Raw genomic sequence first — 12752 nt, forward strand, 5'->3', positions numbered from 1 at the left:
CTTCCTTCCCACGGGAAGGAGAGATGAAACGAAAGTCACCTCGCTATCCAGGGTCCGATTGCATGCCCTCGCTGACAGCGCCATAGGTTGCCCAACATATGAATTAGCTAGATATTTGACCACCCTCCTACAGGACCACACTGGAAAAACCACTTCTTACATCAAAGATTCAACTCATTTCATCAACAAAATCAGTCCCTTGAAACTCAATCCACAGGATATATTAGTCAGTTTTGATGTTGTATCCCTCTTTACCAAGGTTCCAGTGAAAGACACAATCTCATTCCAGAAGATATAACAGCCTTATTTCACCATTGTTTGACAACAAGTTATTTCCTATGGGATAAAGAATTTTCTGAACAGATTGATGGAGTAGCTATGGGAAGTCCTCTCAGTCCAGTAATAGCAAACTTTTACATGGAATATTTTGAAAAGACAGCATTGGAATCGGCACCTTACAATCCTACAGTCTGGTTCAGGTTCGTAGATGATACATTTACTATTTGGAGCCATGGTGAAGAAAAATTAATGGACTTTCTAAACCATCTTAATAATATCCATCCAAACATTCAGTTTACCATGGAAAAGGAAATTGAGGGTAAACTCCCATTTCTTGATACCCTTGTCATCCGTAAAACAAACTTTCAGTTAGGTCACAAGGTCTACCGGAAACCAACTCACACAGATCGCTACTTACACAAAAACTCCAACCACCCACCCCCTGATAGAAAAGAGGAATAATCAAAACATTAATGGACCGTGCAAGATGGATCTGTGAACCATAGTTTCTCAAGGAAGAAATTAATCATCTAAATCACGCACTGCTAGCAAACGGCTATTCCAGAAATGAAATCAGAAGGGCCATTAAACCAAACAAAAATCAGAAAACCCAGGAAAAACAGTCTTCCATAGGAAAGGTATTCTTGCCATTTATTAAAGGAGTCACTGATAGGATGGAGAAACGTTTGAAAAAACATAACCTACGAACGGTGTTTAAACCCACCAAGAAAATACAACAGATGCTACGATCAGCAAAAGACAAAAGAGACCCCCTCACCTCTGTAGGAGTATATCATATACCTTGCAGTTGTGGACAAGTTTACATCGGGACCACAAAACGCAGCATACAAACAAGGATAAAAGAACATGAAAGATACTGCAGACTGGGCCAACCTGAGAAATCAGCAGTGGCTGAACATGGACTGACACAAACAGGACACAGGGTCTTATTCCAAGACTCTGAAAGACTGGACAGTTCTACCAACTATTTTGTCAGATTGCACAGAGAAGCCATTGAAATTCATAAACATCAGCACAACTTTAACAGAAAAGAAGAGAGTTTAAGAATGAATAAGGCTTGGCTTCCTGTCCTGAAAACCTCCAGACTAACAAAGACTACAGTCCACAATAGCCATGGAGATTAGCTTTGGATTTCACACATTAACAGATCACTTCAGGATACAATGGTTCCATATTAACATACCACACCCTCATTAGCACATTATCTTGATACTTACAGGACAATGATTAGCACATTACCTTTGATACTTTTTGCAGGACAATGATTCAGCTCAACCCAATCCCTTTCTGACTATATATAACTCTTCCTACACACTGGACACTGAGAGACACTGTCCTTCAGTGTTACTCCTCTGAAGATGCCTGCCACAGCTGCTGGCGAAACGTCAGGAAAGAAAATACCAAGACCACAGTCACACAGCCCGGATAACCTACAAGAACCAATGAACTCTGACCGTGAAAGCCTTCGACAATACAATTAATACTGTTTAGGATTTACCACTTAAATGGATCTGCAGCTGACAATAGAAGAAACTTGCTATATTTCTCAGTAAAATCCAGGGTGGCTCTGCAGATATTGGGCTGGATGTAGACCTGGGTTGCAATAGTGGTCAAGGACTTGGGTTTATTGCTCTCTTCCAGACTCAGTTCCCCATCTGTTAAATGGGCATAATAATGGTTGAACCATTATTCACAGATAGATTACATAGCGACAGAGTGTTGGGTTAAGACGAGGAAAACCTGGATCCAACTCATTCTTCAGCAAGATGACCGGGAGGGGTGAGTCACTGTCTTGCAGGCTTACCCACTTTACTTCCTTGTCATGAAGATAACATAGGAGAGGAACTGTACATGCCATCCGAACTGTTTGGCGAAAGGGTGGGATGAAAACGTAAATCCGTGAATAGTGACTCATGTTTGCAGGTAGCCAGCTTTTCAAAGATGGACTTTCCTGCTTGTCCCTCCTGCTGAACCCCCAGAGGTTTCCTTCCTGAGGGCCATCTGACCTTCAGGAACAGTACAGGGGGTAAACCTTGGGGTCTGCATTGCGAGGAGGGAATTGGCAGAGATCACACTGCTCCCTCTGCCTCAACTGGAAAGGCCATTCCATTGGTGGAACGGGGGGAGGGGGCTGAGTAAGCGGAGGACAGAGAGCCACTCCAGAGTGATGGTGGCACAGCTCAGCTTGGGTTATTCTGAATTCCTATGAAGTGTGTGTGTGGGGGGGAGGCTTTAAGCAGAGAAGCTATTGGGGGGAGATAGTGACCTCTCTCCAGGCTCATGATTTTGTCTTTGTAATTGCTCCCTCCCCAGAGGGGGCCCCCTATTTTTTCTCCTGGCAGAGATTACAGTTACATCTGGTCTCAGAATCCCACCATGAGCAGAAAATAGCTAGAGAGAAGCATTTTCAAGGGGGAAATACATAGGCAAGGGAACCCTTTAATCCCACCATGAGCAGAAAATAGCTAGAGAGAAGCATTTTCAAGGGGGAAATACATAGGCAAGGGAACCCTTTAAAAAAAAATTATTACTTATCAGAATGCTTCTTCTGTGCTGCCTTTCCTCACAGAACAGTGTGCTGGAGGAGGTAAATAACACTTCTCCTGTCTGCCCTGACTGCACTTTACATCCCACCCCCTTAAAGGATTCTGCAGCACCCCAGTTCTGGCACATGTGTTTGCCACCGCTATGTTCACTTTGTGTCGAAACACTTGGCATACTAAGAGTGCAGTTCCAAGCGACATGCTTCGAAAGCTGTAACTCTGCTTAGGACTGCACCATAAAGGCGCTTTAGAGCTAAGCATCACCATAATTCATACAGAGAACATGCCTTCATTGCTGTGTTGGAAGAAGGTGCTATGTATGCAATCACCACCCAACACCTTTCAATAGATTGGGGTGGGAAAATCTTTGGGGGAAATTTCTGTTCCTATAAAATTCTGTAAATCAAAACAGTTTAAATGGATTGTTTCTGTTATAATTTAATTCCATCACCATTTTTGGTGGATTATGCACCTCCCAATTCTAAATTCAATTCCATTCTGGTTTCAAGCTTCTTTGTTTGGAGGCAAGTTCTATTAAATCCAATGACAGTTGCTTTCCAGAAATTAGTCTTAGGCACCAATCCTGTGGTGGCTTACCTGGGAGTAAGCCCTGTTGAATAAAGTGTGGCCTACTTCTGAGTAAACATGCATACAATGGTAACTCATGTCTCACCATCATGACAAGTTAAACTGTGGGATGCTTTGCACATGACCATGTACACAGCACAGACTCATGAAAGGTTTCAAACCCATACATAAAATGGAATATGTGTGTGCAACAAACACATGTAACAAAGGATGTGTTATCTAGGCACATCTGTACCCAGGTACTGAGGTACTCTTCAGCCAGGGCTTAAACTGCGACAGGGCTCACCAGGGTTCAGCCCTGGCACCTGTCTTTAGTGGCATGGCTCAGCCCAGGAATGTGTGAAATAAAAACCACATGAAAGTGCCTCTCAACAATATGACAGTGGTTAGGAGGAAGGGCTTCCAAATCGGAGGTTGATGGTTCCAGATAGCTATGAATCCTCAGCAGAATTGGGTGGGGCTGCTGTGGTAGAAGGGACTGGAGCACTGAAGTGGGAGATTAGCACTTTCAAATGCTCCTCCCATATCTGCCCTCCCTGCAACTAGAGAACCGGCTCATTGGGCAAAGGCTTTTAACATTTTACTTGTTAATCTGATTTTCTATTTGCAGGGTATGTTTTTGTTAAACATAAGAGAACATTAATGGTTTAGCCCACCTCAGCATTTTGCCATCCCATTCTGTTGTATGTGTAGGAAGGAGCTTAAGTATTGCCTGCAGCTCTCCACCATATGTGTGTGCAACAAACACACATGTAACAAAGGATGTGTTATCTAGGTACATCTGTACCCAGGTACTGAGATACTCTTCAGCCAGGGCTTAAACTGCGACAGGGCTCACCAGGGTTCATGGTGAACACCATGCTCATCACCAATTAACATATACACCTGTCCTGAAAAAGATGAAGCAAGGGGAATTGCCTGCCCAAATTTCATGGCTGATGAGGCCAGCCTGGGCTTTCCAAATCCACCTATATGTGTACAATGTGCTTAGATCCTGCTGACTTTATCATCCTCAAGGCCACCAAAGGCCGGGGGACAAATTCTGGGGGCCTGGTCAACCTGGGGGCTCATGGAGCCAGGTAAGCCATGATTTTTCAGACCATATTTTGATTGGGTCTGGGTGGCACCAGGTGGGTTCTCAGATAGATTCTCCATCTGGGGAGCCATGGTGGTTCTTGGCAGCCTTGATCATCCTTTTAGGCGATCCTGAAGGGGGGGCAAGCTCCTTATGAGCCGGTGTGATGCCACAGTGGGGTAAGTGCCCATTTAACCCAGGTTAACAGGCACTTATGCTGCCCCAGGGGCAAACACGCCAGCTCCAGGGAGCCATGGAGCTGCACCGGCCCCCACTGAAGCCATGCTGGCAGGAAATTCCTGGAAGAGAAAGCCCATATTGGCATGGGGGGGTCATTTCTGGGGGCAGCGCTGCCTTTAGGCTGATTTCTAATCCCTTTTGCCCCGGGATCACCCCCTCTCACAGCGTTGTGGCCATGCCACCTTTTTTTCTATGGGGGCATTTTCTCTTTTTTTTACAATTTAAAATCATTTGATTTTCCATCCGTCGGCCTGGAAGCCTCCGAGGAGGAGGCGTGGCTATGCCACACCGGGCTGCTGTGGATCTACCTCCCTTTCAGGGATGGGCTGTCCGTGTCTTTGATTTGGATTGTGTTTTGGTGAGATCCTGATGCTGAGGAATAGTTTGTATTTAAACCAGAGAATTTCCACATTGATGTACTTTGTATTCTAGGCCATGTTTACAGCCTAAGTCCCAGGAAGTCTAGCATGCCTGAAATATATTGATATGAGATGTATATTTGATAAACAAGGAGGGAAATCTTAAAAACCTAGTAGTTGTACATTAAGGAAAGTGTTTTTTAAAAATTAAAAAAACAGAGTATGTTCAACACTAATTTTAATTTCAATTTTAGCAACGGTATAATATGATTTACTAATACTGAAACAAACCTCCTGGCTCCAGAAAGACCAACAGACTTTGCTTTTGTAGATCCACAAAAGCTGATGCTGCAAGACATCTATTAGTCTTTGAGGTGCCACCAGACTCCGTTTTCTTTTTCTGCACAGATGCACATGGCTAGAATTTGTGCCCCAGGGCAATATTGTTTTGGAGAAGAATACCCTTCTTTTCAAACTCGTTCAAATGGTTATTTTATTTAGAATGACTAATGTATTCATTTTATTTAGAATCTGTACCTTGGAACAATTTCTGCATGAGGAACTGAATTACATCTCAGAAGTGTGTGTGTATACTCTGTGTGTACCATGTAATACACCTTGAGTCTCAGTGAGGAAGATGATCTATAAATAAACTAAAGTATACAAAATATGAGCCTGCTATGTTGGAGCCCAGTGAGTCATGAGAGAATAGTTAATCTGAGGTATATGGTGTAATTGAATGCATTTATGGACCCCAAATAGCTGCCCACAGAGGAAGTTTCCCCTTGTAATGTATTTCTGCAATGTCTACTGACTTCATCCTTTCTAATCAATCTCTGTTGTAGGCAAAATCTATTTTGTGCCTCTGCACTGGATGACACAATCATACATTTATTTCCGAGGTCGAGATGCATCAGAATCACTTGCCTGTAAAGAAGGGTGCCTGTTGCATCTCTGCATGATTTACTATTCTAGGCATGTCTCCTTGAAGGCTGGCAAGTGAACTATGGGCCCTCAGACAAAGATTCAGTTTCCCCCACTCATACCACATGCGGACCCTTCAGAACCACATTCAGAAGCACAAGATGCATGATCAGCACAGGTATGATGCTACTAACCCTCAATGGCAACGAGGGACGTCAGAATTTTGTACCTGTAGGCAGCTCTCTCAGCAGCCCTACTTTCCATTCAGGAGATAGACCCAGAACAGGGACTCACACAGAAACACTGGGAGTCAGCTCCCTTGAAGGCCAGTAATTCATACTTTTATTACACTCTGAAAATAAACCTTTCCCCCAGATCTATCACACTTTCGTCATGCTCTTTCTCCAAGGAGCTCTAGAAGGTTCCCTCTTTCATGTTATCCACTCAACAAGCTTGTGTGAGAGAGAGTGACTGGCCCAACATCACACAGCGAGTTTCATGGATGATGTGCAAATTTGAACTCGAGTCTTCCCAGTCTCAGTCTGACACATGAACCATGACATAGATGTAAAAATGTCTTGTGTTTTAATTTAAATACAGAAAAAATGTGCATCAGTTATTAATAGTCTGAGAAACTGATCCAGAGGATGTACAGTACATCTTTTTAGCTAGTAATGAGAAAAGAGAAGGACAAAACTGTTCTGGCTCTTGGTAAAGTCTGCTGTCACTGATAACATTTGAAAGCTCTTAGCAATTCTCAGGTTGAGGCCTTACAGCAAAAACTGTAAGAGAAAGTGCAACGGGTAGCTTAAATGGCAGAAAATCTTGTTTCGAGTGTGAATGGATGGACAGATTGAAGTTTGACAGATGGATATACTTGTAAATTAATGGCCTGCAAGAGTCGGCTGGAGTGTGCTGACGGAAAGCAAGGCCTGAAAAGATTTTGGGTAGTTATAGCAACCAAATCAGTCCCTGTCTCTCCTTTGCCCTCTAAAGCCCTTTCAACTTGGGCTGCCAGAACACGTTTTTAATTAAAGCGAATAAAAAGTTGTTTTGTAAGGTCTCCCCTCATCCGATCAGTTTCAAAATGGTTAATCAGGCATCATCTCCTTTTGATGCTCAGGGAAGCATAAGGGCACAGGGGGACTATCTAAGATGGCTGCGGGGAGAGTTATCTCTCAATCAGGATCACTGCAACAGGAAGACTGTCAGCATTCAACCAACTAGGGGGAGGCCTGATGACTTTGGCCCTTAGTTACTTACTCATAGAACACATGAGTACAAAGCTGTTGATATTTTGACACCAGAAGCAGCATTGAGAGTATGTGATGCCCCCACCCCCAGCACTTCTCTTCCCCTTATATTCTCTGTATTGGGATTTCCTCACATCCTACTAATCGATCCACTGGTGGCCTGATCGGGTGGTCACGATAGAAGTCTAGTAAGGCAGTAACTTCAGCTAGGCAGAACTCCTTGTGGTAGAAGGAGACAATTGGGAGCCACCAGATCATTGCTTAAAATCTTCCCACACCACAATCCACCAAAGCTTGTGGCTATTCAGTAAGCACCAGGGTTGCTCAGAAATCCAGGGGATGTGATTGGGGGTTATTGTTATTTTCTTCTTACAGTCAGGAACCTGAGAGTAGAGCTACTAGATAAGTTTTTAGTAGAGGCAGGACAGATCCAGATTTAGTCTCTGTTAGCAGGAACAACTTGGCAACAAAGATCTGAAGCATTCTTCCTAGACTTCATACAGTCTCCCATGTTCACACACACACACACACACACTCACGCACACACACACACACACACACACACACACAGAGTCATCTCATTCTCATATGGATACTGTTGAAGATGACAGCATGTGCTAACAAGCAGATGTGACTCATCCATAGACTTCATGCTTCCAGTGTAAACTCTGCAGAATGGACACATGTAATAAGGCTATGTTTTAATATATTCATGGTTACATTCCTATTTTTTCATGGTTTTGCAGTTTTGAATAAGAACCAGGGCAGGGTTGCTTTTACCAGTCTGCTTTTCTATTCACCTGTCATTCAGGAAAAAGGACATGCATTACCACATTGGACTGTGTTAGTAAACTAGCCAGGGTGTAGATGAAATGACATTAAACAGGTGGCAGGCACTCTAAAAGACACCCTTCAGCAAGGTTATATCTGCCTAGACTGGATCCTCTTTCCCCTTGGTTGCCACCTAGCGGAACTAGAAAGAGAGCACGGAGGTCCTCCCTGCCTCTTCCAGCCTTGTCTTGTTTCTGGTGATCTGATTCTATGACCTTAGGCAGATCATAAGAGGGAGGCATCGCAAGGGGCTTTTACCACACAAACTGGGAATTTGAGTGGTAAACGGCCCCTTGCGATGCAGCGCTTCCGGGTGTAAACCAGAAGTGATGTGGTGCAGTGGGCAGGCACGTGTGCACGCATTGCCCGCCGACCCTCAGCTGGTCGGCAGGCAGCCAGGTGGATTGGCGGGGCTTTGCCCACCACCATCTGGCACTTGGCAACCCTAGTTGCCAGGTCCCTCTTCACCACCGGCGGGAGGTTTTGGGGGCAGAGCCTGAGGAGGGTGGGGTTTGGGAAGGGACTTCAATGCCAGAGAGTCCAATTGGCAAAGTGGCCATTTTCTCCAGGTGAACTGATCTCTTTCAGTTGTAATAGCAGATCTCCAGCTAGTACCTGGAGGTTGGCAACCCTACTCAGCAGCCACAGTCCTCAGCCTCCTTGAGCAGAAGGCCCTCTGTCTCCACTGGGATCAGGCCAGGTCACTCGCGCACACGCGCTATTGGTCAGCCAGTTTAGGAAAGGCCAATGAAGATTATTAAAACTAGAATCCACAATGTGTTTTCAGCATTAGGCAGAAATGTTCCAAGGGGTGTATCAGTTGCAGTGTAATCCAATGATACTTATCAGCAGGACAAGCTATGTGAGTGTTGCCAAAGAGCAGAAGAGGCCTGACCCCTGGGCTCTATAGCTAAGGGGGTGGGTATATATAAGCTGGAGAGGGTGGGTCACACACGCACACACACAAGGCTTTTAACTGGTAAAAGCTGAAGTTTACAGCTGCAAAAGTTACAAAGCTACAGGCAGTAATGACTCAGGTTAGATAAGGGATTGGATGGGTGGAGCAAGGGAACAATACACCAAAGTGCTTTTCTTTCAGCAACCCTGGTTCAAATGAAGGTTAAATTCCTAGGGGAGTGTACTTAAAAAAAAAAATTCAAGGAAAGGATTTAAAGGCCCTTATTTTTAGTTCTGAAGCTGCTAGGAAGAACATGGGGGCAGTTTTCTGAATCAGAAGAAATGTGACAAAATCCTGAGTTTCCAAGAAGATCCATCTGGTGTTGAACACCCTTCAGTTCCAAACCAGTTATTGAACAGGGCAAAACAGCCCCTTGAAGAAATGGCATGGTAAGCACAAGATTGTAGGAATATGTCCCAGGAAAGAAGTCAATGAGCTGCATCCGGCATTTTGCTCATTGTAGGGAAATCAGTTTGGCTACAAAATCTCCTCCACAGGACAATGGGGGTTACCGCACTTTGTATTCCCAGTGATGTATTAAGAGTCTGAAAATGTTATAAAAAACATCGCTTTAAAGGGTTTTTTGGATACCACGGCTTATAAATGGTTGGAAGACGTCTTCACAGCTAAAGGGGCCAAACAAAGTGTGAACAGTATTTTTTATAACGTTTTCAAACTCTTAATACATCGGTGGGAATACATAGAAAGTGCGAACAGTATTTTTTATAACATTTTCAAACTCTTAATACATCGCTGGGAATACAAGTGTGGTAACCCCTAATGTCTATGTGCATGTGTGAGGGGTTATATAGAATCTATTGTCAGTTTTGCAGCCTGGGCAGTTTTCCACATCTGAGACTGCTGATTGAATATGAATCTGCCAGTCAATAAGGTTGCCAACCTCCAGGTACCAGCTGGAGATCGCCTACTATTACAACTGATCTCCAGGCGATAGAGATCAGTTCCCCTGGAGAAAATGGCTGCTTTGGCAATTGGACTCTATGACATTGAAGTCCCTCCCCTCCCCAAACCTTGCTCTCCTCAGGCTCTGCCCCAAAAACCTCCCGCCGGTGACAAAGAGGGACCTGGCAACCCTAACAGTCAAGTAGAAAGAGGTGGTGAAGGGTGGTGGTGGTGTTAAGATCAAAAGAATTATATAGCACAACCCTTCTCTGCCCAGGCATTTTTATACCCATAAAACCTTTGACAGAGGAAATGTGCTTCATTAGAAGAAAAGGGCTTCACCAGAAGGCCTGCAGGGAGGCAAGAGCACGGGGGTGGGAGGAAAGGTCTGTGCTCCTTCCCGGTGTGTCCCCTTTGCTCTTAATAGTGGACACCATCTTTTCTGTGTATGACTGGGACAAATCCATATTTAAACCCAGATGTGTTGCTGCCATATTTAGTATGGCTCTAATTTCACAGACATCTACAGTATTTGCCAATCTAAGGAATATAATCCGGTCCGTGAACCATTTTGTGAGGGTTTCAGTGTCTTCATTCTCTGAAAAGCTTTTGGAGGCAGAGAAATGCTGTGACACCCCTTCCGCCCCCACATTACTGAGAGGAGACATGGGCTACAACCCTTTGCACACTTGAGAGTACGTTCCACCAAAGTCAGTGAGATTTACCACCAGGTAAACATTCTTAAGATCACACTGGCAAAGAAACCTCATGACCATTCCAAGCCCATTCAGGAAACTGAAGCTAAAAACTGGGACTTCAGTTCTGACTTTCTAAAATCACGGCTTGCTATTCTATTCACTGTTCTGCACTTCCTCTTGAGATACCACACAATGTAAACGGAAAGGCCTTGGCCAAGGATAAACTGTTCCCTCAGTTCTGGCCACTCCATCCCCGATTTCTCCAGATAGAGCTTCAGTCAACAGCCTGCAGGTTCTCCTTTTGTCTGCTAAAAATATTCCAAGGAAGAAAAGCCTTCAGCAGTTGAAATGGCTGTCATGGCATGATCCTAAGAATGTTTACTCAGAAGAAAGTCCCACTGAGTGTAATGGGACTTCCTTCCTGTCAATTGCTCGGGATTGCTACTTTGCATTTTATAACACACCTCCTAGAGGAATTTATCCCACCCACCCCCAAGCCTCAACTGCAGAGATTCACCAAGGTACCTTTTGGGCTGGTGCCCCCCCCCATACACAATGGAACCCCAGCACTATTAAAAAAAGAACAAAACATCTGGATGTCAATAATATGGCAAACACCAAAAAAGACTTGTGGCCACTTAAAGTTTAACTGATTTCTGGTGGCATAAGATTCCCTGGGCTACAGTTTACTTAAATTAGTAAAATGTTATCCCATCAACTGGCAGATATTCCCATGTGTATATAAATATACAAATATACACATACCTGCACATACATACACACCTGAGGATAGGGGAACAATATTATAGACAGTGGGGAAAGAGGTGAAAAAATGTAGGAGGCACCACCTATAACATTTCTATGTTAAGTTCAAATGTGTCCAAGATGAGTAATACGTATCTTCTGAGCAAGTATGGTATAGTGGTTAGAGTACAGGACTAGGATCGGGAATACCCAGGTTTGAATTCCCACCTTGGCATGTAAGCTTGTTGAGTGACCTTGGGCTAGTCACACACATTAAGACTAACTTACCTTACAGGATTGTTGTTAGGATAAAATGAGGTGAAGGAAATAATATAAGCTTTGGGTCCCCATCAGAAAGAAAGTTGGGGTATAAATGAAAAACTAAACGAATAAATACAGTGACCCTTCACATGTTACAGTAGTAATTGGTGATAAAACAATGTTCTTAGCTTTTTCTACCTCCCACAAGTTCTTACCTCCCACAAGTTCTTACCTCCCACAAGTCCTTGCGGTTTCCCACTTGTTTATTTATACTTAAACTTTAATTTGTATCTCACTTTTGCATGGTGTGGTCCCTAAAGTGGCTGCACCAGCACCAGCAGTGGAGGTCCCCATCATGATGTGCCCCTGTACATCTATCCTATGCTGCTTCGTGCCCACACCAAAGCATTGTATGACAAAGCTGTTCCTTGTCTAGATTCCCTGTAGAGAACTCCAAGTAGGGTTGCCAGGTCCCTCTTTGCCACCAGCAGGAGGTTTTTGGGGCAGAGCCTGAGGAGGGGAGGGGAGGGACTTCGATGCCATAGAGTCCAATTGCCAGAGTGGCCATTTTCTCCAGGGGAACTGATCTCTATTGGCTGGAGATCAGTTGTAATTGCAGGAGATCTCCAGCTTAGATTACCAAAACCAACAGATGGAGTATTTCATGGTGTTATGAGAAAGTTCAAACAAAATCACAGCTGTGGCTTACAATAAATCATAAATACAGATAGATGACAACTAGTACCTGTATTGTGCTATAGAATATCACAATTAATATCACAATGTAGTGATATGCCCATACAAACATCCAGTAACATACCTTGCAAGCCAATGACTCAACAAAAGTTGAAGATCTAAATGATGTAAAGTCCAATATTAATACGCATTGCAGTCCTGCCCTGCACAGGATTCTGATCTCAAATCTTCGGAGAGATCAGTGGATATACTTTCATTTTTGGGACTTTACATCATTTAGATCTTCAATTGACTTTTGTTGAGTCATTGGCTTGCAAGATATGCCATTGGATGTTTGTATGGGCATTTCACTACATTGTGATATTACCTGTGAGTACCT

Source organism: Euleptes europaea, chromosome 6, assembly GCF_029931775.1.
Source record: "Euleptes europaea isolate rEulEur1 chromosome 6, rEulEur1.hap1, whole genome shotgun sequence".
Classification (NCBI taxonomy): Eukaryota; Metazoa; Chordata; class Lepidosauria; order Squamata; family Sphaerodactylidae; genus Euleptes; species Euleptes europaea.